The 27,326-nt window shown below is 35.8% G+C and overlaps 2 protein-coding genes across 2 annotated transcripts in view; one reads left to right on the forward strand and one right to left on the reverse strand.

Moving 5' to 3' along the window:
- AVEN (apoptosis and caspase activation inhibitor) overlaps positions 1-27,326 on the reverse strand; it is a 97,368-nt gene that overhangs the window by 46,960 nt on the left and 23,082 nt on the right. The window lies entirely within an intron of this gene.
- The window catches only part of CHRM5 (cholinergic receptor muscarinic 5), a 56,586-nt gene continuing 31,838 nt past the window's right edge, over positions 2,579-27,326 (forward strand). Inside the window, exon 1 of the mRNA XM_080595292.1 lies at positions 2,579-6,379. The gene's annotated coding sequence lies outside the window, so the exon portion shown is untranslated. The remainder of the gene's footprint in view (positions 6,380-27,326) is intronic.

The following is a 27,326-nucleotide window of genomic DNA, read 5'->3' on the forward strand; positions in this document are numbered from 1 at the left end:
ATTTTATTTAAGTGAAGACTTTAATTCAAAATAAAACTCTGCTTCAAAAGCAAAGAAAGTTTGGTTCTAATTTATGAGTAACTGTACTGCAGAAGAAAGTCTAAAATTGCATAATGTACACTCAAAGTGTTGTCTCCTACAGTAAAAAGCTATCATTCTGTTTAAGGGGCAAATGTCCTGCAGTACAATCAGCAATAAGATAAGCTTAAAAAAAAATAGAAGTGTTTTAAACAAAACAAAACCCATTTGTGTGGAGGAAAGTCCTTGAACAATCCAGCTGTTACTGGAACCACTCGTTATAGAACCTGGAAGAGATCATTCACAAATTATGTAACCTCTTAGATGGGTTTTCCAGGTTAAACAGTCTCTAGGTTTCAGAAAGCTGTGTTAAACTTGTGTACAATTCTTTGCTAAAACTCCATAACACAAACTGTATCCACAATGAATAACGGGCTTGTTTCAATAACAGCTTTTGTTCTACTCCCCCTCCATTTCTTGCATTTCAGAAGCCATCTAACAAATAAGAAACAGAGATAGTCTTTATTTAACATGTAATTAATTATGAAAGTATTCAGGATGTCAAAATCATTTCTTAGCAAGATATGAAATTCTCTTATTAAAAGGTTATATTTTCCCTACTTCCCAGAAAAGCACCGTGTTCGCGCTAACCTTTTAACTAAGAGGAACAGATGGGTCTAACTGGATACAGGCGGGATGGAGCATTGTGGTAGAGCAGAAGAACATGTTGATTCTCATACCTCTGGCAGATGGGAACCAGTCAAAATTAGTTTTAGACTAAGAATATTTTGCTACTACTTTTCCAAAAAGAAAAAAAAATACTCAAAACAATATTCTTTTGTACGCATGCCATCAGAGATGAAACAATAGCAGCTTTGCGAAAAGTTGGTACCATACATTAAAGCCAATTACATAGGCTTACTGTATGCCATTTTTAAGCCCGCAGATAAATTACAAATTCCTGAAAACAATAGCTTATAATGGAAGTGCTGACACAACCTTAACTACAGCAGCAAATGCTCCGCTATTATGAAGTTGTTATGGCAACTAGAACGATCAAGTTGGGAAAGAGAGTGCGCATAAGCAAAACTTCAAAGTCTTCGACACCACCCGCCACAAAACTCTTCCAAAATCTGTGGTCACAACCTTACCCACCCCAACCTTCACAACCAACCATTCAAGTGTAAAACTTCCCTTAATACCAGTTGGGCGTGTGTGTACGTGTGAATGTGCCACATCAGTGCAAAATTCAAGACAATCGAAAACCAAGGTCATATTCCATCCGGCGCAAACACATATCAGTAGTCTAAAAAACGCCAGACTTCGTTATAAGATATTGGGCCAGCATCTGCTGAGCACACATTCCCCAGTCATCACAAGTTAACAAAACCACAATCATGCAGAAATGTTTACTCTTAGATACAGTTTCAGGATTTATTTACCAAAACAGTATCGTGCTGCAATGGGACTAAATCACACAAACATATTCACAAATACTATTTATTTACAAAAAATGTATTTGTGAAACAGCCATTACTTATTCTTCCTAATATGGTATTAGACAACAGCAGAAATCTTCGGGAGATTCTAATAATCAAATAATGAAAAAATAAAAAAGCATAACAAGACACATTTTATTTAAAAAATGCACAAAGTATAATTTATAGAACATATTAACTAAAACCTGTATGCTAATTACCTATCTCAAAAAACATTTTATATTTAAATTCCAAGTATTATCCTAGTGAAACTTCACTGAATGAAATTTCCAAGAAAATGTTAGTAGCAATAAAATCAAGTCCTGGAAAAAATATTAAATCATCATTAGTATACATTTCTGTCCAAGTACATCTAGCAATTCTTCCACTATGAAAGTGGAAAAGCAAAGTATTTGTCTCTCCTCTCAAAGGATTTCCTATTAAAGCCATCTTGCCTCAAGTCTAACCTTGACTGCTGTAACTTAACTCCAGGAAGCAAAGCCCTCAGATGTCTGACATGGTAAGAGCTGTGCTAAGCACTTATACTTACTCATTTCCTAGGTAACAATAACTCCGTTCCTTCTGAGCTATCTCAGTCCATTTCTGTGTTGAGTTTGCTGTTCTAAACTAGTTTTCAGAGTACAGGGAAGACCCATTTTATGAGGAATATCCTCATTGTAAGAAAGCACAAGTTCCTATGTTCATTGAGAACAAGCAGATATTCCTGTTAAATTCAAAGCAGTTTTAAGATTCAGGTTGTCGTGTTTTTAAATTTCACTCAAAAGTTGCTCAGTGTCAATTATCTAGCTGATTATAGGAAAAATAAAAGTAATTTCAAAAAAGTTTTCATTTACACATACATGTTTTTTTTTTTTTTTTAAGAAACAAATAATGCATTCTATACTGACATTAAAATTGTTTGCAGTTTTGCAGATGAATTTGATTTAGCTGGAAAATAATCACATATTCCACTGACAAAAGAGAATTCTTTAATCTGCCATAATAAATTATTGATATGAGGTCACTAGAAAGCAAAACCCTACCCACCCTGCCCCACCACCACCATGACCACACACACACACACACAGAGGTTGAAGAGGAAGTAGGAAAATAATTTTGTTCACGAAGGCAACAACTACTTGCAGGCAACAAAAGTAGCAACAATCAGGACATTTTCTTCAGAACATAAGCTCTTCAGCAATTTTAAAATCCTGGTAAATACACTGCTCTTCTCTGAAAAGCAACCACTACGGTTATCAACTTGCTTGCAACAGGTAATCATACAGACCTGGAAAAGCTGCATGATAACATTCAGGGAAAAAAAAAAGTAAGACTGGGACTTCCATTTGCATAGCTTTTTGTTAGATAAGTGATACATACTTGATATAATTCTCAGAAAGGAAAATGTTTAGACGTATTCTCCAAAAGTATGTATTCTCTTTTTTTTTTTTTTTCAAATTTATTAGCAGTATTAACATTAATGGTTACCATGCACTATAATTTTTATAACCATTTCACTGAGTTATGCCTTTACTGATTATTCAGTTTTAATTAGAAAAATATTTTTCCTGATATATTTGACAAATTACTTCCTTACAGAAGGAGTAACACATGGACTTCTAGAATTCAGGAATCTATCATTATTAATCATAAACAGACTAACACAGACAGTATTGTATGGCTTAATATTATTTAAAAGCTATCATCTTTGATGTTATAAAATATCAAGTCTCCTTGAGATCGAATAGTTTCAATACACTGCTACTCAGAACTACCTAGTAGTTATTTTGAGGCTTCTAGCTATAATAGGTACATGCATAAATGTTTCAGTTTAAAAGCGCTGAAAAACTAAAGGGAACTGATAGAGATGTTTGTCCAAGAAGGACAGCACTTCTTCCTCACTACATACTAACGTTTACTTTTCTGTAATCAAAAAGCAATGCAGAAAATAGCATGGCCACAAACCAAACGAAGCAAAGCAGAGGGATGCACCCTGACATGTCAACCGATGTTGCTGACCTACATGGTTCCCCTCACCACACCATTCTGCGAGTGCAAGATAACCAAATTCTGCAAGAATTAATGACATATGACAGTGCTGACTGACAGCCAGCAGACATCCAGCCACAAGAAAGAATATAGGCGCTAAAGACTTGAGAGTGGAGCATGCTTGAAACTTTTGCCACTTAAGACATAGCTGCAGCACTCTCCACTGGAGATGTGTACCCTTCAGATAGGTATCTTACATACAGCTTATTCCTGTTGTAGCTTGACCAAACAGAAAAGACACTCAGAATACCACACTAAAAATGCAATTCCTCTTTGCGCTACATTCAAGGTTGAAAATTTTCACCTAGGGGTTTGAATTCTTAACACCAAACATCTCCTTACCTTAAGACTCAGGTTGCACGCCCAGATGACAGGACCACTGCCATCCCCTAAACTTTAACATGCTGTTTCATCCACGTTTACCCTCATCTCCAGGTTTGACACAGCAGAACTCTTTTGAAGATAACATACATATATGCTTATATATGCTTACCTTGTTCTTAAGGGGGAAAAAATGTGGATGTTATACATATGTATGTATGCACGCGTGTTTAAAAAGGCTCAATTACTTTGCACTTCAGGACTTCTTTAAGGGATAACTACAGAGTAGATATCCGAGTGCCCTGTACTACAAGGAGTAACGACTGCCCTTGGTCTCCTGAAAGACTGCGAATTCAGACTATATGAAGTTATTTATCGCTACACACGCACAGATTGAGCCTTGTCAGATTCCAAATATTTGGAAGGATTTTGTAACAATCAGTACCTTCACTTAATATCCTAATAAATTTAGGACACATTCAGTTCAGGTTATGCTATCGACTCCAGACGTGCATTGCATGCTTACTCATGAGACAGAAAGTGTTAATATTATTTCAGAAAGTATGCCTCATTCCAGCACTTTCAGCATGGACTTTACATCATGTACCCATTGTATCCTTGGCAACTCATCTCCTTATCTAAAAGGACAAGATTGACAACTTAGATTTAAAGTTACAGTCATCGTATGCTTGGACTTGGTCAGGAGTTAGAGAGGGTGCAAGCTAGAGGATAAAGGCATTTCAAGAGTCATTTGTTGTAATATTAGGGCACAGTTCTACTCATTTCCATTGTTCCACAACAAGAAAGATGAAAATAACTTTGCTGTTATAATGAAACAAGATTAGGACAAATTATGAAAGAAATTCATAGTTTCTTTATGGGGGGGGGGGGAATGAAAATTTTAAACATTTTTTTACCAAGAAATTTAAAAGAAAAGTCAAAGTAAATAAAGTTGCAAGGGGAGAAAATAAAACTGTACTCTAATGAGAAGTTCCAAATGTTGCACCGTTCTCCCACTCTCTGCATATGTTGCCCCTAACAACATCAGTACAGTGAATAAAGGTTTTACCTGTATTCTTTTAGGAGATTTGCAAACAGCTTATGCTACAATAAAGTGAGTTTTTCATTACACATTATTTCCTACATATTAGCCTCAAGAAAGTGGTTAATTAACATTAAATCAGACAGTTTACATTTCTAAATTGGAAGTGTTTTTGAAGTCGGAAAGCCTTTGTTTGATACAAAATGTGTAATGAGTTTGAGAATCTTTTTCATAAACACAGCCCTTTGAAAAACATCTTTTAAAACAGTAAGGTTTGGGGAGAGGGGTGGAAGGGCGGGTAAAAGGGAAAACAAAACTCCCATGAATGTGTAGGCTTAATCCACACATTAAATTATAAATCAAAAAATCACAAGACTATAACCAGGTTCCATAGCTACATGAAGCAAAGCACCTTTTTTTTTTTTTGTAAAAAATCTTTTTGAAACACCTTATTGATAAAACCTAGCTATAAATTGACCGTAACCTGAATGCAGTTTTTAACCCCATACACAACATCTACTGTATCAAAACAACTCTGGTCCATTTCACCTAATCATACCCCAAAAACATTTTTTTTTTACTGGATTCATTTTTGATGACAGGCTGTTCAAACATAGAGCACCTATCAAACCTAGTATTATCATCTGCAGCTTTTTTCTTCTTGTAGACACTGCTGTCCATCAGAAGAAATAATTAATGGGTCTATTATGTATGAAAGCGTCATCCTGTCAGTTCAGCGACTGGTTTGAATAGCTCATATCTGCTACTCATTGATGCCATGCGTGCTCACTGTCCTGAGAGATGACAAAACACTACACCCTTGGGGATTTTTTCCCTCTGTTCTAAAGCGGCATTTCACGTCTGTGTCTGACAGAAGCATAAGGAGCTGCGAGAGGCAGACCTTCATCATCCTTCACAGAATAATGTTGCAGGGGTTAAAAGTTAAGACCTGAAGTCTACTGATCCTGCGCTTTGCCTACTAAAATATAAAAAGTGGAGGCTTGTAGAGAAATAACTTTTCAGTATTGGAATCACCTACAGAAAACAGATGGAATTTACTTGATGCTAAATCTTTAAATGAATTTTTAATGGATGCTGAATACTTGAGTTAACTGGAGTCGGTGCATTTGCCTCTTTTTTGTTTTTCCTTTTTTTTTGGGGGGGGGGGGGGTGGAGTGAAAGGGGGTGGGAAGATGCAAAGTTCACAGGTTCTTTTCTGTTACCTGATTAAGGCAGAATAAACAAAAATGCTAAATATGGAAGATATCAGATATTGGAGATACCTGGAAATAAACTGGAAAACAACCAATACCACAAGATGAAGCAGCAGTGAACAAGATGCTGTGGAAAAAGAAATCACAAGACGAGAGTGCACAATGCATTTCAAATTGAAAAAAGCTTCCTATCTGCTGAATGAGTCTCAGTATATTCTGACAGAGCACAGATAAAGCTTCAGCCAACTATCTCCTAGGTAAGTTTTTTATTTCACATGCTGTTTTAAGTGTTGATTACATGAATATATACTTTAATGTATAGACAATAAGTCAATGAATTTAATTCTCTTTATACTGATACTGAAGTTTAAATCGTTTCATGCCAAATATTTGATGCTCTTAGATTTTCTGTACTGCTCAAATAACTGCTCTCTTTTGCTATTATGGTTGTTTCTGACATACTAGAATGAAATATTTCATAAGACTTAAATCCTTCAAAATATTTTAATACATATGGCTGTTTAAGAAAAAAATAATAAAAAGCAATGCTTCTGCTAATATTAGCAAAAAGCATTTACTGTACTTCATTATCTATTTAATCTGGCAAAGCAAACAATATTTTGCACCATGCCAGTAATATGTAAAAGGATATAATTTATTATAGGATCATAAATCCTTGGTTTTATTAAATAAAGCTAAAAGTGTTGATTAGTTACTTATGAAAGGCAAACAACAGCACAGTAAGGGAACAGCACCATGTTAATCACTCCAAGGTACTGTGTACATAGTTTCAGTGGGAAGATTGGACATCAGTGCCATAATAAAACGATAAAAAGAGAGATTCGGATCACCTCAGTTCTTTCACTCATTTGGAGCATCCACTAGGTAATCCACATAGACATTAATTTGACATGGAAATAACTTGCAAAACAGTTCAGAATGATTCTGACATCTAACAGGATTTAAAAAAAAAAAAACACAGCATCTCTTAGTCAAAAGACTACACTTACTAGTCATGGAGAAAGATATCTGTGCTTGCACATACCAAAAACACACCCCCTGAAACTGAAAAAGCATAAATAGCTTTGTATCATTTAATTCACCACTTTTTTATTACATTAGTAAATTTTGTATGTATTAGCTTTGAAAACCTACATCTTCGCTCATACTGTCTTTTACTGGTTTCACGCCAGTTTTTCTATTTACTAAGATGCAATGTTTCTATTTCCAGCATTGTTTTAAATATCTTTTCTCTACTTTTCTCTGTATCACCTCCCTATTTTCCATTTAGCACATCTTTATTTAATGTATCCACCAATCCTTCTGTTTTTTTTTCCTGTTTCTGTTTTTCTCACTTATTAAAATGGTCTCTATCTTGCCTGTTGCTTGCTAGAAGACAGAATAACTCAACATTCACAGGCGCCTTTTTTGAACCCTTCGCTTATGATCAGAGAGTTTATGAATTCTTGCCAAAGACTGATAGAGTACCTTGAGACTGAAATCCAGGAGTTGATACTCTGGCAGAACCTTTTCTCAATATAATAGTCAACAGCATACTCCCAAAATCCTGGTATTTCTACCAGGAAAGATATGCAAGAGACCTTTGCAAAAGAGGGGACATCTCATGTGTATTACTACAGAATACTTTGTGTACCTCAAATTCCTCCTACAAGATCCCACTCTTGAAAGCCATGACAGGGAAGAGAAAAAAAAAGTTTCATACCCTCTGAACATTCAAGCTCAAGTCTTCTGCTTAATACAGGCAAAGAAGTTTCCATTATTCAAACCCCTTTTCCATGTCCCCCTTTGGTGTAATTTGACGAGAACTTGGGAATTTTTGCTAGTGCACCTATCCTTCACTCAGCCGTTTTGTCGCCGACAGATTCCAGCACTCTGTGTGTCCCCAATTTCTGTCCTTTTCTTTTGTAAGTACCTCCAACCGCTCCTTTCACAACAGCCTAATAAACCACTAACATCTCTCCATCTATTTTTATTATGCCTCACTTCACGTATTACATCAATCCAGTAAGAATTCTTCCTGCCTACTCACTGCTCCTATACAACATGCACTGGTATTTTGTCTCTTGCCTAACATACAATGAAAAAAAAAAAAGCATCACCTAAGCATTAGGTTCTTTATAATACATAACAAAGTAATACTGGCTTTCAGTTTCAATGACAAGTCAGGATTTCCATAACTTGAACTGACAAACCTAGTACAACAAGGTAACGCTTATAACAAGCAGCAGATACAGCTTTTGTCATTTGATTTAATACAGACACGTGTCTGCTGAACCTGGTTCAGGGTTGGTAGTGAATGAGAGAGAACAATCAGATTTATAATTCACGTTTTGATTCTCCAGTTACTGTTTTCACAATGGAAAAGTTGGACATTGCATCTGGTTTCTGAGCCTCCTCTTTTTATAAAAGGTATTGTTTATCATGTTTACCAACAGTTAGCCAACATGCCAATTTAAGAAAAAAATCAGGTTATTGTTCAATGAAGCCCTCAAAAAGCATATTCAAAACCTAGTGTTTCAGAAACTTTTAAAGAGAGTTGCAGCTAAGGTTTCTTAAGCTCTCTGATTTGAAAATATGTGAGGGCAAAGAACAAGTGGAAAGTTTATTTTTAGGAAGGAGGATTGGATACAACTTGTATTTTTAGAAGACTAGATATAACTAATACTTTTAAAAAGATGGGGTTTTAAAGATCTTCTCAATTCTTTTCAATGTATTTATTAGTAATCTTTAAGACAAATGTCATTTGAGTGCATTATTCCTCTCACACGTCTTCAGAAGGACAGAATTTGATGTATTAACTGAGCACAAACAAACAGTTTGTTATCAAGTTCCAAAATCCAAATCTCCACGAACCCGTAAATTAATACATCACAGAATTTTTGCCAAAATGTGTAAATATGTAAGAGTACCTCATCTGAGAGCACTGATTTGATATTTATTTTCCACTTTTATCACAATCTGCAATGTCCAACTAATCAAAAAGTTACTCACCTATGTGCAATGGGTAAATTATGTCACAAAGTAACTACAATCAACTGCCTAAAGAGAAGACTCCTGCTCAGCAAAATGGCACACGTGGTACATATGTATAGGACCCTTTTACCAACTAATTTAATAGGTAACGAACACTGAAGTGACATGGTATGGTTTAATGAGCCTTTTAGAAATTATGAGAATGATGCACAGACCAGAAGTCCAAACTGTCCCCTCTTAGTAGTTATTAGTTAGTTATCAGCTAAAAGAAATCAACAAGTAGCTGCACAGACTTAGGGAATTGCATCTCCATCAAGGCTCTTGGTTACTTCCTCCCCAGCAACCCTTCCCCATAAAGTGTTACTGTAATGAGGAAAAGGGCACTGAAGCACTTCAGTACATGCAGATAATATGAGCCAGTACTTCCAATGAATGGGTTTATTCCTCAAAAATATCTATACATCATTTTAACCTTTGCCCTAGATTGTTCAAGATGACATTTTCCAGAGAATGTTTAAGAGAACCATGCAGAAGCCTGAGAAAATATATTGCATGGAGCTGTAAAGTACTTGCTTTGCTTGGGGAAATAAAAGGAAGCAAGAGGATGTACACAGGTGACTTCCACTCAGACCATGTGTCATCCAGTAATAGCTTAGAAGCCTAAAATTTCTGAATTCTATTCATATGTATGAAACCAGTTTTACCAAATGAAGCTACATTAACAAAAGTGTTTGCATGAACATCCTAAACAATGAAAATCTCAAGATAATTTAGGTTTGGAAAAAAAAAAAAATGTTCACCAAAAGGTGTGAATAAAAAAAAAAAAAAATCAAAATAGACATTTTTCTCTTCTTTCTAATTGGGAAACTGAGCATCAGAAAAGGTGAATCAACAGCCTAATGGCAGAATCAAAATAAGAACCTCTTCACAGGACCAGTGCGTGCCCCAGAACAGTTAGTGTTATAATCACCCATTTCAACATTTTCTCAGACCTATTCACACGTAGATCAAAACCTATAAACCTATATACCATTACATTAAGCAACTGTTTTTACTGGCTGATCAATTCATATCTTTCAGGAAACCAGTCTTAATTTTAATATATGAGAAGAAAAGAAATGCAAAGGTTATCTTAACTTATTTCAGCAGACTTGAATTTCCTTCCTGTAATTCAATTTGAATTTTCATCACTTCAGCTTCTAATTGTTTCTTTTTAATCAGAGCTCTTTCAATATCTGTATTGATCCCTTTACTTGAATCTGGTAAATGTCACCTTTCAGTCTTTTTTATTTTGATACATTAAATACCCTTTTGTAAGTCTAATAATGCAAGATTTTGTCAATCTTAAAAAAAATCTCATAAAACTGCATTAAGTGAACATTTTTGCATTGCCTGTATTTTAAACAATTTAAAACCTACATTGGATGCAGTCTTATTAATACCATGCACATGAGGAAAAAAAATCCTAACAATTATTTATACGTATACATACATCTATACAAGGACTGTGTTGCACTTTTAATCACAGCATTTTACTAGAAATTCATACTGAGTTGTTCAGAACACACAGACCTTTTCTAAACTCACTCCTTTAGTGAATCTCATTCAGCAGATTCAGCTTGCATTTCTTCTACCTAAATACAGACCACTGGCTGAGCCCCCATGCTTGAATGGGCACGGTATACTGAGAACCTTGGCTGCAGGGTCTGAACGTGCTTTTCCTGTTATTTATCACTTACCAATATGCTCACCAGTGATTTTTTCAATACTGTTTTGTAAGTGAATGGAAATGCAGAAGTATAGTAATACTCTTACTAAATACTTCAGGTCTCCAGTAGAAACACTGCCATACATCACTCCCTACTCATGATTACTTTTCAAGATCTGTGAACTATCATATTCTTAACCTTGTCTTCCCGTCCTACTGATTTTTACATAATAATATTCTAAGCAGCTTGCCCTGAGATAGAGAGTCATATGCCTACCATAATTATGCGGTACCTTTGTCAATCAAACCTGTAACTAGCTGAAAGAATTTGACCAAATGTAAAGAGACATCTTCCACAAACTGACCAGTATTAGCTATATTGCTACCCTTTTGTGGTCTGTTTTGCTGAGTCAGATCAGGCAAAAACAGTTCATAGTCACAAGAGAGGACGCAACATGAGTTCAGTCCTCCATTGATACGAACTCTGACATAAATACGAGGGCTTACATACCTTTCCTGCAGATACAAAGGGCTTTGTGCAGGGGCCTGATAGGGTAAAGCAGTATTTGTGCAGAAGGAACCTTTGTTACAGCAGATGTGACTGCGTGCTCCTGGTAACTCAGAACCTGCAACCTGGCAGTCTCCACTTCCCTCTTGTGATGATGCTGGGTCCTTGACCAACTAGCAAGGCCTGCATCCACACTTCAAATTTTAATTAATCAAATCCAGTATCAGTTTTTCCATCCCCCCCCCCTCCCCCCCCGAATTGGTGTCAAACAGGTGGGCCTATATTTACGTAACTCATTCCATTTGATAACATTTTTTCAGTATTCAAGAAAGATATTGTTTGGCCTTCTTCAAATTCCTGCAGTTACGAAACATTGAAAATACAGATTTATATATTTATAGCCCTGTTAAGCAGTGTTGATTCAATAAGCTTTACAACTTGCTTCCCCCCCCTACTACATACATACATATATTAAATAATGGTAAAGTCAGCAAGCTTGCAAAATACAACTGAAAATAGAAAGAAAAAATACAGAAAAGTGAATCCGTTACATGACTGCAACACCTCCCAACATTTTTTGGGCCAACAGCATCTCTAACTATATATATTATTGATTCAACAGATTACAAACAGGGAAGAAAGAAATGCATCTCATGACAAAGGTCATACCAGATGAAATCAGACGTTCTATATAGCCTAAAATATTGCCCAACAGTACAAGTCTAGGGAAGACTAAGAACAGGGCACAGACAGTGACATTTCCTCAGAAATATTCCGCCAGCCTCTATTTGTAGTTCAGGGATTTCTTGAGCCAGAGATGATGTCTTATAAATAAGATAGCCTTCAAAGGATTTTTTCTAGTTGGTTTTTGAACCTGTGCAAAATGCAAGCTTCCACAAGATCCTGTGACAAACTTCCATAGCTTAATTACAAGTAACATCAAAAAATTCCTTCTTTGTTTTGAATTTGCTGACAGCCAGCTTCATTCAATACTCCCTCCTATACAGCTTCACCAAACCATTCTCAGTCATCTGTCATCTCAAGACTGAAGACCTCTATTCTATTCATAACATCCTCAGTTATGCCTTGTGTGAAAGCCCTTCCATGCTGTTAGACGCCCTACCGCCCTTCTCTGTACTTTTGCATTTCTCCTTAGGGAGCATCTGGGACCCAAACTGAAAAAGGTATATGTGATACAGCTGTGTCACTGATTTACATACTGTCATCATAATGTGTTTTCTGATTTCTTTTCAACTGTTGAGTAGTAACAACCACTTCAGAAGTCTTTGTACTTGATAGGGGACTATCCCCCACCCAAACCATGTGCATCACTTAATCTTCATCTGCAATGAATTTCATCTGTCATTTGTGTGTGTGTTTTTTCTGCAACTCTCCGCAGTCCTCAGGGTGTAGAGGCTTAGAGTGGAACTGCCTTCTAACAGCGAGGGTAGCAGTGTACCTTGGATGAGTCAAAGAGCTCAATGGGACAGCCTTCCAGGAGTTCTGGGGATCCTCCATCACTGAAATTACTTAAATCAAGACTGACAGTTGTTATTGACAGTAGCTATACTAAGAGACGTGCCCTAATTCAACTAGCACTTTATAACTTTGTTTATGATTGCTCGTGTAATGCAGAAAAGTTCACCTGGTCAAAAATGGTTCCCTTGGCTTTGTAACCTATGAATTTTACTGGATATGTTCGGGTTAGTTAGCCTGACTAGAGAGAACCTGATCCATTGTTCTTCAGGTAATACCAAAAACAATGAGGGATTTGAGCTAGGGAAAGGAACAGCAGGAAATTTCACTTCTTCAGATTTATCCCAAACACTACTTAATTTTTTTTTTAAATAATGTTTGCTATTTCTCACATTTTGCAAGTTAGTAACGAAGCAAATGTAATTGAAAGGTGTTTGTTGTAGTATTTTTGTCTAATGCCTAAAAGCAAATAATGACAAATATTGTGACCAAACAATTAAAAGTATACATGTTTTAAAATGTGCTGCAAGGAGCAAAGAGGAGGAAATGGAACTGTTTCTAAGTTTAGCAGTGCCAAGCTATCAGAACTCAGATAGTGAAAAACAGACTCTAGAAAAAGCCACTTTCTTAAACCCCTATACATACTCCCCTTAATAGGCTGTTCAAGAATTCTTCTACCTATTGTAATGTAAATTATATAAATCATCCCTAACACATTATGTGGACGTCATCTCTTCCTGACTGATATCGTAGGTGTACACTATCACTGTCACCAAAATATATCTTGTCCATGTTCTGTTCTCCCTGGATTAATCTCCTGTGCTTTCCTTTCATGATTAAATGAATTCTATTCACATAAAATTACATTTTCAGCAGTAGTTGTTCAATGCCTTAGTAACAGTTTTTTAAAAAGGCATTACAGCAGCTGTTTAATCGTATAGTATAGCTTGTTCAGTGAGTTATTTTTGTAACAGAACAAACTTATTTCACTAGGCTTTTTTTGAATGAGATATTTACAATTTACAACCAGTCTGGGAGATTGACAGACTTCAGGAATATAGTTCAGATTATTTTATGCTAGATACTTTGAAAAAATATCATCTACAGCATCTGTCACCCACCTAAAACATTTGTTTTAGATAAAACAACTGTGAGGTAAACATTTTTACATCCCTCTGCAACTTTCTTAAAATCAATAGATGTCCTCCACTGTTTCTTGCTCATGGTAAGATTTAGACTATAAATACTCTTTCCCTCTACCAACCAAGTTCGTAAACACAGGTCTTTAATTCATACTCCAATTTTACTTCCCAAAGGGGTTCCTCTGTTCACTATCGCAGTTTCTTGTAATCACTGTAGCGGGAGAAAACGGTAGTATATTAAAATAAGTTAAAGTGGAAAGGTTTTTCAAAAAGGCAATAAAGGTTTGCAAAAAGAACTATTATAGGACTCCACTACTAGTAAATGAACAGTCACAAGAAAACTGTTAAAGTTCAAATGAACTATTTTGAAGTGCAGCACTAAACACAAATACTCACTACATTTTTTTTTAAATAAAAAGATAACATGACCAAATCAAACACTTTGAAGACTTTAAAATGCTTTGTCTGTAGTTAAATGTTACTTTACACAGAGATATTTATAAAGATCAATTTTCTTTGACAAGCTAAAGTGTGCTTGTAAGTTACAGGTACGAGATCTGATGCTTTCAGATTACATTTCTACAAGTTAATTTAGTCATCTCATACTTGTAGGCAATTTTCCTCTAAGTGACTAGAGTGTTCTCGGAGATTTCTACTCCTCCTTTTCTTCCTCTCCCTCCCCCTCTTTTTTCATATTCAAATAAAACTCAGAAATAAAGTTGTCTGTGGGATAGAAAGAAAATACATAAAAACAAGAGTAAGTGAACATGTATTATGGAATGAGCAACAGAAAAAAAGGGTAAAAGAAGGGGCAGACAAGCATGTGGAGTAGCAACAAATTTCAAAGCAGGATACGGTAGTCTTTTTTTTGCATTAAAATGTACTTGCTGTCAATATTCTAACTATAAATTTCTATTAAGATAATTCAGAAGGTGTCTGGATTTCTGTTCCTCTACATATTTAATACTAGTATTGAGGTTCCACAGTCCAATCTAATTTAATCCAATATACATGCACGCTACCACCAAAAAGAGTGCTTGCTCCTTCCCTTAGTACTACCAATCCTATTATTTCCCTGATTCCTCAAGATCTTTCCCTTCTCAGCAGCTGTTCAATTTCGTGTTCTTGCCAACTCTTTTGCACCATTCATGCAGTCAAATCAGGCAACTAAATCTATATCTGGTGATGGGCCAAATCCATAATATCACTGAAGTGTGTTTCAAACCGATTTGTTCAAAAGAGAAGAGGTGATCATAATTTATTATTGAGGTCAGAAGCAATGTAATACAACACAATTTCAAATTCATTACATTTTTATTGATAAGAACTCCACAGCTGCATAACAAAGAAGAAAAATAAATACGCAATAAAAGCAAGAGAGGAGCTGAGACATGCAACAGACAAAACAGAGGTCTATTAAGCTCCTTCAAAAAAAGCACAAAAGGACGAAAAAATCCAAAATACACTATAGCCATCTTCATCAGAATTAATCTTTTAGTAGTGACTGACACGACAACTAAAGCAATTAATAATCACATATACAATTACTTAGAGATGAAAACCATCATGTAACAGCTAGAAGTATTTTTCCTCCAGTATTTAATGCATGGGAGCAGGGGAAGCCAATGTAAGTCCACTTTTTTAAAAGTGGGGAAATGCAGCATTAGCCAGACCATTCTGGGGTAAGCAACAAGTATTTTGTTACTTGGGGTAAAACACAGTTTCTCCACTCTCACAAAAGTTTTTTTTTTCCCTCCTACTCCCATCTGAAGTGACAGGCAACAGCATACAACAAATGGGAACACGCAAACTATCTTGCACTCTCACTGCTGTGCCCATGACACCATGCCCCTTACGAACACTGATCAACAAACCCACCAGTACCGGCTGCATACAATTCCTTTTCCAGTTTCTGTCCTAAGGGTAATGTAATCCTAAAAAGGGTATGTGAAAGGTGGAGCAATTTATTGTTCTTGTTTTTCCTGAAAGGAAAAGCATGCTTTTAGATATAAGAAAGCAAAAGGAAAGTCTACAAAAATTAACCACATCCAAGCCAGAAGAGAGAGAATGATCGTTCCAGGCTTAACAGACTTCTGGAACAATTAACGAGCACCTACAATTGCTCCCTGCTTACAACTAGGAGCTGGACTCGTTAATTTTCCTCAAGACAGACCCAGTTAAGAATTCCTGACATAACATGCCAGGACATAACAATTCCGTAACATGCAGACACCTGTGACAACAGATAATGCTGAAGGTCCCAGACTTTAATGGTTTTCTCAATAAATCCTATCTGCATTTTAGATTTATTTTTTTTTAGGTTGGTAGATGACTTACTGCCCAAACTAAACCATAGTATTATGTGGGAAATCTGGGTAATGAACAAAGGACAATAATGACATCTTTAGGCTGTGTAAAGGCTTTTTGCTTCTTCAGTTATGCATAATTTCTGTCTTTGATAGTCATGCTTTTTGTGTGTGTCAAAGGATTTCAGTCAAGAAATGGGTTAGCCTAAAGCAAATTCCATGGTATAAAAACCAATCAACATTTGTAGTTTCTCTTGTTGAACTCCATCTTCTAACAATTTCATTAAGATAAGGCACACCCAGAGAAAAAATAGTAACAATTGCTCTAACAAGACTCCACTGGTAAAGAAGTCAGGGTGGAAGTGCTGTTCTCCATTATAAATGCTTTGGTACATTCCCTCAGACATCAGAAAGATGCCAATGAACATCGCCAACTGAGCATCTTTTCCAGAAAGATTATAAAGAGTAGAGAGACTTTCTCTCCAAGACTATTACGCTTGCACCCCCTAGCACTTCATTTACTCAGAAACATCTAACCCAATTTACCTCCTATTACCTGTCAATTTATAACACTTAGCCTTCTGGTATCTCCACTCTGCCAGCATTTCCCTTGCAGAAAGTTTCTTTGCTATAAATATCTGCAATTATGGCCTCTAGCTTTTATGACACAAAAATTTTATGACTCAAAAATCATTACAATGATATCAGCCCACTAAAGCACCCCATCTTGAATTAATTTTTCCACCTTGGCCAGTGACGTTTTGTAGCTAGCTTTTCAGTGACACATTTTCTGCACATCGAAACACACGCACATATTCAAGGATAAAATACCACGTTATCACAGCCTGTTTTCAATCAAGATCTTAAAAAGAAATTGAGAAGGTATGATCAGTATCACAATCCAAATTATCTGTATCAGATTCAGAAATACCACGCTTTATAAAATGGGATGACGAGTGTGTACTGTGAAAGGAAGGTCATCTGATTCACATTCCAGTAAAGGTTGAAAATGACTCAGAACTAAAGAAAACATAGTTCCTCCCTACACCTTATTCTGTCCCTCGGATATGCGCTTTATTAAATGAGATTCTAGTTCACAATTTTACACATGCAGAGAGAACAACACGCAAGAAAGAACAACAGGACAAAAGAATTCCCTTGAGGGTAGCAACACGCAGTTAATATAACTCTCATTTTGAAACAAAGGCTCAAGGTTCAATATGCCTTTAACATTCTTTTAAGAAATTTACCTAAACCCGTACAAAAAATAATCCCTTTCAGGCAAAAAGAAAAAGAAACTAACACACACACACACAAAAAAACCAGATCTTTTATGTGCTCGGTAGAGCTACCTACCTTCCTATATAACAGCCAGAGACATCACTCTCATGAATGCTGAGAGTGAATAACCAACAAGAGAACACAAACCAGGTGGGGAACCAACATGTGATTTGGACAAGTATAAAAATATGGGGTGGGTGAGGGAGGTGGGAAATCAAGAAAAAGCATGTATGAAGTTGGATGGAGGAACTATGAGCTCTTGAGCAACAAGATGAGATCAAGAACCAGAGCAAAATGAATAGGTTTGATTGAAGAAGACTCAAAAGCAGATGAAAAGGACCGGGAGAGGGCAAGACATTGGCAGCAAATGTGAGGAATATCGGGACCACAAAGAGGATAAGTAGTACAGAAAGAGCTGGGACAGAGAAAGGAATAGGCAGCCAGTGCCCCTTAGAGCAGCGCGCAGATCCCAGCCTGCCTTCCACTCCAAAGCCAGTGCTTACAAACAGCACTGCTCCCCGTAAACAAATTCCTGAGCACCCTGCTGGCACAACAGGTCTGCCAGTCTCCTCTGATGCTGGTTCATGCACAGTTGGATCACACAGCACTGCTTCTGAGCATTCATCAACAAACAAGGAAACATTCCTATCCCAGTTTGTTTCTTCAGAAACTGATATTAGGAAAAAAATTATTCGTATGAGAAACAGAACAGTAAATGAAGTCTGCCTCCTGCAACTAAGTAACTGCCTGATACTCTTTACCATAAAAATAGAATGGTGTTTCCCTAATGGAGCTTGCACAGAGATTAAACAAAAGTGGATCAAGTATTAAAATTAAAACAAACACAGCTTCTCCAAGTCAATCAACATCTTTTAATATTACCATGTCTACTACCATCACTACCATATCAGATAGTGTGTCTACTATCTGCTAATGCCATTATTGGAAAAGAACCAATACTTCACAGGCAAGCAAAAGAAAGTCCCTGCTCTAAACAGTTTACAGTAATTCAGAATCAGAAATGTAAAAAGGAACATGAAAGAGATGAAAAAAATTGAAAGTAATACATGGCAACACAGAAAATCACAAAGTTCATGGAGTAAAAAAAAGGAAATTTCAAAGGAAGGAGGGAAGGCAGAAAGTAAGTAAAAATATAAGTAAAAGTAGGAGAAGGAGAACTGGAATGTAGTGGCAATAATTTACTGAATTTTGAAAAATTAAGACAGGAATACTAAACATACTGTCTGAGAGTCAGAGTAATTAGGTTTTTTGTTAGAAAATTTCACTGGCAAGAAAAGTCGCAGATGATCATGCTACAGAAACCATAATGAGCAACATGAGGCCTCTAGTCAGGACAGACTGGGTTTTAGGGGTATTACAAAAAGAAAGGACATAATTAAACAAGAGACAGTGAATTGTCTGCATAGACATTTTGATCACACTGTAAAGCCTCCAGTTTCAAGCAGTGGACACGAAAACAGCAAGACAGAAATAAAGATAAACTGTCACACATTTAAACATATTGATTTGTGATTTCATAAGCAAAACATACATAAATTCAATTCACTGGAAATATTGTCAATATATAGTAGCAGCAAAAAATTAAGGCAAAATATTTAAGAAGGATGTTGGTCAGAAAACTTTTAAAATCCAGAAATAAGGATCTGAAGAAATGAGTACAATCAAAGTGTGAAAAATTAGAATGAGAAAAAGCTTGCCATGTTGATTTTAATGGGAACAAAATTTACCCCCTTTAATCTGTCAACGTTACTCTAATTCAATTCTAAATCATAAAGCATACCAAAAAAATCTCCAAAACATTGATACCTTTCAGTTTTTCTTCTATCACTATTAGTTTTGCAGTACTATCACAGACAATAGGTACACCCAAATAGTTCTGAGAAATCAGAATATTGAAACAAAAATAGTTATTCTACATTTCCATGTATTCAAGACATAGAATTATATTATATGTCAATTATATAGTTCTGGTTTTACATATATACATATATATGTATATACACACACACAGCTGGGTGGGGGAGTGCAGCTATGAAAACATATATGCGTAAGGACAGATTATCCATTACAAGAAAATACTTTTATCAAGAAAATGTAATTAATACTTAAAATCTGGCACTTCCTATTTTTAGTTCAGACAAAAAAAAAAAAGGACAGCTTGTCTGATTAGAACAAAAAATGAATTTCTGTAATGTTAGGAACAGTTCGAGAAGAAGCACTGAGCAGATGGATAACCAGCTTACACTGATGCCAAGTCCTATGATTTTACTGGAAATCTTTATCACGGAGGGTTTTTCTTCTGGTTGGGAAAGCTATTTTGGCAAGGGCAGAAAGGGGGAGGTTGCGTTTTTCTCAATTTCAGATTCCTGCCTATTTACAGGTACATAAAATAGCAGTCTCTCTCAGGCTTAACAACAAGGCCAAAGTTGTAGGCTGCCCAGGGCACAAATGTCACAACTAAAAGCTTTGCAGGTAGAAGTAAGACCACTGCATAAAGAGTGTCCAAAGATGTGAATTTGTATCTATGACGTGACCACCAAAAAGGAAAGTTCTGACGTGCTGGAATGGGACAACAAACAGGAGAAGAAAGCACATCAGGGAAGTTCTGGGGATGTTTATGGAGTAAGGGAGCAAAAGAAAACAACATGAGGAGGATGCACGTGAAGCACATGCCTAGAACTGTTTATTTCAGGAGTACATACACTAGTGTCAAGTGTCCTACTACCAGTCCTTAACTGATAGTAATAACTGGTTTCACATCAGTGAAACTTTCTGTCAAGATCAGTCACCTGGTACTGTCTTAAAGATGTTGATAAATAATAATTGAACACTACCTTTATGTTCTACACAGAGCTCATGCCACCTGGTGAACAGCAAGGACCTGAAGTTTTAGATCTATTACATTTTTGACCAAATATGATACACTAGCTAAATACATCTGTTCCACATGTGGTCATAAAGACATGTGAAAAGTAATTTTAAATAACTTTTCATTATTTTTAGCACAGAGACAATGTTCTCAGAGCTGATTAACAACAATTTTTCCCTAGGCTAGGTATCTCAGTTGTACAAGAAATAGAGATGCAATCTGACAACAGGATTATGCAGCAGTTGCAGGATTTTGTGCATTTGTTCAGTTATATCCCAGAGGAGGGCTACGAGCATAGCAACATACAGAACAAGGATGTTTGTACCTTTTCTAAAAATCTCTTCTTTGTTATTAGGAAAGGTTTAAATCTCTGTACGCTGACGCATCTATTGCCGATCTCTGTCTGCTTCACTGGAAGAAGAAATGGGGGCAAGAGGAGTCTTTCCTTTTTTAATCTCTAAGAATTACATCAAATATATTATATATAACAAATATATAACAAATATATTTCTTAAAGAAAGTTATAGCAAATTGTAATTCTTGTTCTGCCAAAGTCCTACAAAAAACAACAAATATTCACTTACAACACTTGTACAAAATATCAGAAGTTTCCCGTTTAATTCTTCCTTATGAAGATCTGCTGATCAATAAGTAAAAATGCTCAAGTAAAAAACAGTGGACAAAATGGAAGACTTGCAGGAAATGAAGTTATATGGAGATACATGGACACAATTTCACAGAGCACACACACGAAACAAAAAATAGTACAACTTGGCAATCAAATACCAACAGAAAATGGGAGCCCTGATATATACAATAACCCAAACTAACAATGAGTAAGGCAGTTCTGTAAAGAGAACTGATTTTCAACTATTCTCTGGAATTTTAAAACTGAAAGGATTCCTTTTTAGCATCAGAACCATGCCCTGCTATTTCTATTCTTTTTGTTTGAGCAGAATTAGCACAGAAAATAACAAAACTAACTTACTCTATACATTTTTTTCCAAATCAGTCAGTATATATCTAGAATAGAAAAGTTGTAGGGAAACCTATTTTTTAAACACAAACTTTATTCCACAAGCTTATCTGTTCAGCTCAGTGAAGATGACAAACATGCAGAAATATATTGCAATAGACTTATCAAAATTAAACAGAGAGGCCCAAAAACAAGAGCTTACAAAGACAGAACAGTATTTTAAAGAATGGAAAGTAACTGCAAATTCAGAATTCCTATACTTACTTTCTATACTTTCTACTGTGCTCCAGTAACTGCTCGTGAGTTTTACTCCCCATTTCTTATAGTATCCAAGTGCTAGTAGCTTCTGAAATTATATTTATTCATACAATATCAAAAACATTCTGCCAGTTTTGTCTGAACCATACAGCATTTGCCTTCCTTACCCTTAAAGGTAATCAGAACCAAAAAAAAAAAAAAGGAGGGGGGGGTAGAATTCATGTCCAAAATTTATTTTTTTCATCTAGATAATCATCACATCTTGCAACTCTGCAACTCAACACATTATTACTGAGGTATGCATGTTGGCCAGTTTTGGTTGCTGTACTAGTAATGTCTACCACCTTTAAAGAAAAGTGATCAAGTCTCTGTAATGCGATTTTAGAATCTTATTTTTAAACCTAAAGCAGCCATTAACAACGATAAAAACTAATGAATGACTTAAACCTACTTTGGGGCACTTAACCCTCATCAGTTAAAAAATGAGGACAGCTCTTCAAACATAGCAAGATTCTTCTAGCAAAGTAAGGTTATCCTATCATTTCTACTTCTCTTGTTCTTTACGCTTCAACAGCATTTTTCCTAAATTGATTCAAGACATTCCCTAAAGGCTTCACAATGGACTTGTAGTTCACCTCAGCTAGGCATCAAAAGCAATACAGAAAAGTTTGCTTTGCTATATACAATGTTAACTTATACAGAGAGAGAAAAAACACTAGAAAAGGGAAATAAAAAGAACTAAAGCATCATTCTACTTCACACACAAATGGTGTAAGCCCCAACAAAGTAGCTCTGTGTGGCTAATGACATCAGCTGTTATCAAGGCCACCTGGCTTTGATAATTCTTGCTTAAGACCATTTTCAGTTGCTTTCTAACTATTCAGTATGAGATTTTCCATGCCAATGGTCTGCTTCAGGTAATTTTTCCTCTCTTCTCACCACCACTATTAAAAAAAAAAAAAAGAGAGAGAATATAGCTGGAACGTTCTTCTGCCATGAACAAACCTGGGGTAAAAAAAGCCCTTGTAAGCTCTTCCTTTGAAAAATTGTAAGCGTTTTTCTGGCTCGAGTCAGCACCTTGAAATCATTGGACAATCTTTTGGTATTAGGGATGTACAATTTGCTCATTCTGTGAAAAATGAGACCTGACCTAGTCAAGCTACAAGCTTCTAGATTTCAGTTTGTACATACAAAGTGGCAAAATCTGCTGGAGCTCAACATCTAGTCACCAAACAGCCCATCCTCAGTGACCTTCTGTACATCATCCCAGTACGCAAGGCAAACAAACTGGGTTTCCTCTAACCTTTGGTTATAGGGGAAGAGCCAAATTTTCCCTATAAGAGAAGTCTGCCTTTAACAGGCATTTGGTGCAGCACCAAACAAGAAGTGTCAGCCCGCATACTTCCACCCCACCATGCTAGTATCTCTATCACAGTTGATAGCAGTGGTCTGTAACTTCACGTTATTGGGTAACTGAATAGGATTTAGGGTATTCTGTCAGAACGTCTGGAGTGAAGGCAGAGAACACAGCTTTAAGCGGACACTAGAACTGGAAAGAATAAACTGGGATTTGACTAACATGGAAAGAAACCACAAGGAACATATGAAGATGTGGTGGTGGATGAGAGAAAAATGAAAGCGAGTGATGAATCCCAGACAAGACAACTCAGAACTGGGGATCACTAGGACTGGAGTATATTTGACAGAGCTGGAATTTAGTGAACATGCATGGAGGGAAACCGGCTCACAACAAAAGACTGAGAAGAGATCCACCACATGGAATCAGAAACAGAGACAATAAGAAAAATCAACAGAATTAAGTGAGAGTGAGAAGAATTAGTAGGTGGGCAAAGGCTGAAGGCAGGGGCACAAGGTACAGACAGAGATGGTCTGGAACTCCTTGAGCCTAAACACTTGAACAGAATCAGTGCTGCACTGGGGACTGGCCTGAGGCAGGGACAAACTGGAAGTATAAGCAAAAACTTGAAAAAGTGTATGGCTTAAAAGTTATTTTAAAAAGTAAAACAAAATCCCCCAAAGATTACCATACTTGGCAAATGTCTGCAACCACAGAATGATCCCCCTTCTGAAAAAAATCTCCCATTTTCCTCCACTTCTGATAACAATACAGCATAACAACCTACAGCTCACAGTTACTTAATTCAAGCATCTGGAATGTTCATATAATAGATTTTAAATGCTCCAATCCTGCTAATTATCAACATGACATCTATATCACACAGTATTTGTGTTCTCATTTTGCTGCCATTTTTTCTTTATTTAAATTAGAAAATTCCACACAGAAGCATGTTTAAAAAATTATTAAAGAAATATCAAGCTTTGAATTTTAACTCCTTGGACATCAGGATTTCCTTCATTTAAGTTTGTCTACTAGCACTAATTCTGTCACCATCACTGTGTAATTCCAAACTATCTCGTTCAATTAACAAGACATTTTCTGGGAATAAATCTAAGTTGTGTCTTAAAGAACAACAATCTCTGTAAGACCCTGCTTTCAATACTGTGGAACCTAAATGTTCTGTAGGAGAACAGGTTTTTAGTCAGACTCTGTGCCAAAGAACTCTTAACCGGCTACAGTAATTACGTAGTTGTGTACTGGTGCAAGACCCTGCTAAGCTTTTGCATTCATGAAAAATGGCACTTTAATTCCATTCCCTCTCCAGTAATCCCCTAACTGCTTGGTGCAATTGAATTGGATCCACCGTGCAACTTCAGAATGCTAAACAGCAATATCCTAACAGAAGTCAGTTACAAATAAAACAGAGATGCAAGCTTCTTCTTAGAGCACTACAAGTAAAGGTGATTCCATTCCAAGCCAAAGAAGCCATGTATCATAAGAACAAGAGCCCACAACACTTCCACAAGAAAATAAATAGATAAATAAATCAAGTGGCTACAAATGTGACTTGAAAGATAACTTTTAGAAGAGACAATCCTGCTTTATAACTATGTTGTTTTACGGTCCGTTTGAATTAACTAACATACAAAACTATTAAGTCAAAAAAAAATATCAGGAGGAACACCACAAAGGCTGAAGACAATCCTGATAATAAACTAAGTATTTTACAGCTCTGCCATAAAGGCTGCAGTCATATTTTAAGTTACATACAATAGAAATATCTTTGTATTAGCAAAGGAGAAGATGTGTGGTATTTAAATTAATGGAAGACATAAGTCTATTAAAAAATAGATAACCACAGAGAATTAAAAGTACTATTTAGATAATCTTATTAAACTCCATAAGTAAGGAAGACAATCTTTCGTTTGACAATCTAACTGAAAAGAGATCTACAGTAATGCAATATAAAAGGTAAAGATCTAAGCACATAACACAATAACTCATGCCACCTTCCTAACTCAGTGTATTTTTTTTGTCAGGTCTCCTTTTAATTAACAATTGACAAGCAAAAACTGACATCCTAGCATTCACTGTCATAGAAGAAATACAGTATCAAGCAGTCAGAAGTTCTAACGCTGTCCTATCCTTCTGTCAGTATCAACTATGAAAAATTCTAAGAACCAACTTGTTCCATTAGTTTGTTTCACAATTTACTTGAATTGCTACACCAGATACTGCAAACAAGTCAAAATGGTTAAATAACCCATCTCCTGACATCAGCTAATTTTAGTGGAATCTGAAAATGATGAGAAGTGAGCCATAGGATACTGGACTTGTAAAAACTGGAGTGGAATTACACTCTGAGCTTAACATCTTTGAACATACACACACAAGGTATATTACGCAAGTCACCCAGTTATGATTTAAAACCAAACCAACCAAACAAAAAAAACGCCACCATGCAGTATTCACTCAGTTACAATGAAAAAAACGTTTTATTCAACATGATTTATAGTCTGCTTATAAAGAGCACCACGCAGATCTGGCAACGTAGATGTGCTGTGAATGACACCAAGTTGATCACAAAATGTCGGTTCCTGTTCTTTTCCACAAGCGTTCATTTTAGAACAGTTAAACCATCTCCTCCTACTTCAGTGAAGCCTAGCCTTGTTCATCTACCGATATCTTCATGTTACCTACCTTCATAGCATTGCCTACAGTAGCTCATTTTAACTAGCAAGTGAAAACTACATTTCTAATTTTAAGAGGAGAGAGTGTTTTAAAATGAGTTTTCCACATTCATGATCTACTTCCTTCCCAGATATTATCTGAATGCAAGTATAATAATGCAAATAAAACCAAAGATTTTCTCTGCTAAGTACTCACACAATTCATACCAGACCAAAATTACATGACATTTCATTTGAAAGATTAACTGAAACCATTCTCATTCAGACAGTAGGAATAAACAAATATCAGTAACCATTCTTTCAACTCACACTCCTGTTCAAAACCACATAAGAATATGCAATGTACTGTTCTCTTCATAACTACTTCTGCAACTGTTTTCTATAACAATTTCTGCTACTTTGCCTTCATATTCTTCCCGTTAACACATTTATGACACAATCAGTTTTTCTTCAAGATGTATGTATGGTAAAAGATGTTAGAAAAGATCTCACTTCACACTGCAATATGAGGATTAAAACATTTTTTTAAATGCATCTAGACAAATACAGCCATCAAAACCATTAGAAAAAATAAAGCAAAAAAATAGTTTTGCAAAGTGTAGATATTGACATAAGTCTTTACTGAAAGACAGACACACCAGTGATTAAAACAGTGCACATCAGAACATAAAAAATATTTTATTTTTCAATGTTGCACAGCTTTTAAACAATGCCATCCTAACATTTTTCAAAGAATGAAAAAGTCTTGTTTTTTCTCAGGAGATAAAAACTCACACTTACTAGTTCACAGTAAGTGAATACCTAACCTCACGAAGAACACAAAAAGACAAATATTTATCGATCAATATAATTTAAAACATATCACGTGAAAATTCTGACATACTGGACATACTCAGTTTGCATTACAAGCAACCAAACAATGAAAAATCTGAATAAAAAAATACAAGAAATATGATTAGACAGACAAAAAAAAACTAAGATCATTACCTCAGCTAAGGGGATAGTTAGCACTCAGAAATTCGACTCGGTCTTATAAACAGATATAAAAACCAGCAACATAATGCCCTCATTTTTTCTATTTGTCTACAAACAAACCTTTCCCATTGTGTTAAACACAGCATTTTTAAGTAACTAAAACTTGCTGAAACAGTAGTTTTCAACAACATAGAAATCATTGGATAATAAGAAGGACGCTCTGACAATAAAACAATCATACTCATTAGGTCATTATCCTATGTTACTTCCAAAACACTTTAATCAAACCTAGACCATTTTTTTTTTAAATAAAATGTATAAACAAGCAGAGCAGACCTAAATATGATCCTCACCCCCTGACACACACTGCTTTTTCACATGAATCCAAGAAAGCTGTATTATTGTTTCGAGGGTACTACTTCCTCCTCTCTTAAAACAAGTACTTTGTTTCCTTGCTGGCTCTTATCAATTTATTTTAATGTCAAGAACAGTCACAATAGACCCTAAAAAAAGTTTACCTAAAGTAAGGTAAAGCACACTTTGAATGGAAGATGTAGAATTAACAACTAGTAAGACTACTAACAAGATTTCAAATTAGACATCAAGAGAATCTACAGAGTCAAATAGATGTATTGGACCA

The sequence above is a fragment of the Anser brachyrhynchus genome (assembly GCF_964034855.1).
Source record: "Anser brachyrhynchus genome assembly, chromosome: 5".
NCBI classification, from domain to species: domain Eukaryota; kingdom Metazoa; phylum Chordata; class Aves; order Anseriformes; family Anatidae; genus Anser; species Anser brachyrhynchus.